Source organism: Sorex araneus, chromosome 5 (assembly GCF_027595985.1).
Source record: "Sorex araneus isolate mSorAra2 chromosome 5, mSorAra2.pri, whole genome shotgun sequence".
In the NCBI taxonomy this organism is placed as follows: domain Eukaryota; kingdom Metazoa; phylum Chordata; class Mammalia; order Eulipotyphla; family Soricidae; genus Sorex; species Sorex araneus.
The window spans coordinates 24,845,812-24,849,618 of NC_073306.1; the positions used below are offsets into that span (position 1 = coordinate 24,845,812).

General features: G+C 38.3%; 1 pseudogene; it reads right to left on the reverse strand.

The window, feature by feature from the left end:
- Positions 1 to 1,838: 1,838 nt before the first annotated feature.
- Positions 1,839 to 2,345, reverse strand: LOC101537822 (probable ribosome biogenesis protein RLP24; annotated as a pseudogene).
- Between the last annotated feature and the right edge of the window lie 1,462 nt (positions 2,346 to 3,807).

The following is a 3,807-nucleotide window of genomic DNA, read 5'->3' on the forward strand; positions in this document are numbered from 1 at the left end:
TACATTTCAGGAACTTGCCTTTATAAGTAGTTTCCTTCCAGAACCTTAGACATCTACATAGAAAGTCTTATTTGGGTGGAGGTGTTTCAGAGATTCATGTCTTATTTATTACCACAAACACCTCTAACAACATTAAATTTACTGGTTGATATAGCCAAAGTTCAGAGCAGATTTAATAGCAGCGGCACCCCCCCCCCGAAAACCCCACCCAGTTGTAGAGTCCTCCCAAAAGGTGTAACTTAAATAACCCAATAAGTGGATTAAAGCAGTATACTTGTGTGGATTGTCTCCAAATTCCAAAAAGACTACCAATTCTGTATCTCTTTCTTCGTTGTAGGAGATAAAAAGTTCAATAACTGATCCTTTAGTTTGGGATAGTGTCCTAGAATACTGTATAGCATTAAATTACTAAAAGCATTATTGATGTGGCAGGTCCTTTAATCTTTGGGGGATTAATCTGTTCTCTGGCACTTATGTTTCTTTACAAAGCATCTAGGATACTTCTGCTCACAGATCTGATTAACATGATGTCATCAGTATAGTGGATCAGTATGATGATGTTCTGTAGAAATGTCAAAATGATCAGTGTTCTTTTGGCTTATATTGTGACAGGAAGGAGGATTATCATAGCCCTGGGTCAAGAAGGTCAATGCATATTGCTGTTCATCCTAGGTGAATGTGAATACCTGTGAACTGAGTGCTTCTCAGCTTCCTTTTTGATGGAAGTTGAAAAGAATTTACTTACTTCACCAGTACTACATTCAAAGTATATATTTATTCTAACAGAAATACCATATCTAGGACAACGATTGTGATTGAACTTACCACTGGCTAATGTCTAGGAATCCTATATTTTCCACTGTGTTCTATTTTTTTGCAGCAATTTAGTAGTAAGTTAAATAGGGATTTTATTTAAACCAAAAACTATTCTTGCATCTGTTACATTATTGAGAATTACACTAATTTCTTCCACTCCAGGTGTGATTTTATAATATATTATATTCCTTTTCTTGTCCAGGGCAGGGAATAGTTGTTCCAACTTGACCTTTTCTTCCAATGAGGTCTTCTCTACAACTATATATATATATTACCTTTATAGTTTATTTTATATTCAAACAATATATAAAGATGAAACCCATAAATTTAACTTTAAAAAATTTTGTATTTTACAGGAAAATAAAAACTTTATTAAAGGCACACGACTCCCTTGCTACTAAGTCACTGTGAAACTGAGAAACAGCTGTTACTGGGAACCACATCAAGTTACACAGTGCAGTGCCAATCTAGGGACACATGGCTCAACTCTTACCTGACCTATCCCAACAATCAAGCTAGGTAAGAATAGTTCAATATAATTAGCCCTCAACATAGGAACCCATTATAATATTTGGAGAGTTTAATGAAAGAAAAAGAAATCAAAAGTTACTTAAGTATCACAGATTGTTAGTTCCTTATTGCATTTTCCTTCTACAACATTAATAAAGAAAATTATTTACAACAAAAATGTTTTATATAACACTGAGTCATAAAGTTTTATCAATTATTTGTAAATGCTGCAATATTCAAGCAGTGTGACTTTATTTTCTCATTGCACTTTTCCATTTACAACAGAATTTTCAAGACTTACATAAGTATATCCGTCAGTGAAGGGTTAACACAGATATGACCTAACATCTATACTCACTTAAGCTTTGGAGATAGCAAGGCAGACGCATCTTCAAACCTTTTGTTTGAAGGAACTAACATAAGACAAAATAAAACAATGATTTCAAAATTTTAAGACTCCAAAGGAGATTTTCAAATGCCTGTATGGAAATGGTTTTTTGGCAGTGGGAGTTTTAAGAAACATCTTCCATGCCCACAACCTGTTGTAATTTCTGTAGCATTTTTTCTTCCAGCTTCTTTCCTTTGTCTGCTATAGGGGCACGGATATCCATCTATAGAGATGGATATTTTGCTTAACTTCTTTGATATCCTTAACTTTCTGTAGTTCTTTATGTTTCTTTAATCTGTTCATTATAAATTTAGCTTGCCGCTCCTGCTTGATCTCTTTGACTCTCTTCACTGCATCAATTGTTTAATTCCATAGCTCTCGCTGGTACTTGATAGGTTCATTTCTTTGTTTTTCAAATTCAAATGAATTATCCACTGTAATAAAGCTCTTTGCCAGTCGCTTTCCTGAAGACTTTCGTTCACCTGACTTTTCGAGGGTTGCCCTTCTTCTTAAAGTTTTCATGACACTTAGATTTATAGAATCTGAACACCTTGCAGTCGTTGCGAATGAACATCATGCCGTGGCCGGGGTAGATGAGCCCTGAGCAGAAGTAACACTTCTAGATCCACATGCTTTCCCCGAAGGAGATGCTGTGGCCCGGCATGGTATATGTATGTATAATCTCTGTGACTATATACACACATATATACATGCATGGGCTGGAGTGATAGCAAAGTGGTAGGGCATTTGCCTTGCACGTGGACGACCTGGGTTTGATTCCTCCTCCCCTCTCGGACAGCCTGGCAAGCTACTGAGAGTATCTCGCCCACACGGCAAAGCCTGGCAAGCTACCTGTGTCGTATTCGATATCCCAAATACAGTAACAACAAGTCTCGAAATGGAGGCATTACTGGTGCCCGCTCGAGCAAATCGATGGGCAATGGGATGACTGACAGTGACAGTGATATAGATGCATATATATAAGTATAATTTCTTAATATGCACCCCAGGGACAAGTCTAAAGAACATAGTATGGACCCAATGGTAAAGTGAATTTGGGTCAGGAATCCAATTACCACTATCCTTCATGTGATCCCAATCCATTAGGGGAGTCATGATGCTTTCTATAAGTTTGTCTTACAGAGGAAAGCCACCACTAACTTTCTCATGTGCATTTTTTGTTATTTAATGAGACATAGTCATATAGTAAAGTGGCTGTCCCCTGGCCTGTTTACATAGGCTGTCCTCTAGTGTGTCTCTAGCTGGTGACTATTTAAGTCTTACATAATGAATATTACATAAGATGGTGACTATTTAGGGGCTGGAGCAATAGCACAGCGGGTAGGGTATTTGCCTTGCATGCGGCTGACCCGGGTTCGATTCCCAGCATCCCATATGGTCCCCTGAGCACCGCCAGGGGTAATTCATGAGTGCAGAGCCAGGAGTAACCCCTATGTATCACCGGCTGTGACCCAAAAAGCAAAAGCAAAAAAAAGAGATGGTGACTATTTAGTCTTACATAATTTAGTAAGTTCTTATATAATGAATACATTTTATATGCTCACTTCTCTGAAATTCCTAACCTCATTCTTAACACTTTACCAAGGCATATATGATAATGCTTTCTCATTTCTTATAGACCATTATCATCACTGAGTTTTTTTTTTTTTTGCTTTTTGGGTCACACCCAGCAATGCACAGGGGTTACTCCTGGCTTTTCACTCAGGAATTACTCCTGGCGGTGCTTGGGGGACCATATGGGATGCCGGGGATCGAACCCAGGTCGGCCGTGTGCAAGGCAAATGCCCTACCCGCTGTGCTATCACTCCGGCCCCATCACTGAGTTTTAAGAAATCATCCCAACAACGCATTAAGATTGGCTTTGAACATCCACGTCAGGATATGAAGTCTTGAGTGATAGGACTACTTAAATAAACCACCTCCCTTCTTCCTTAGAGTCTTTCTCCCCTAGGCCCATCATCCTCAAAAAGTATAATGTTCATATGTAAAATTATTCTTGAGCTATGTAAGTTAGGTCCTGCAGCCTGATGGTGAATAATCCTTTACCTCTCAGAAAAGGGACAGTACTTTCC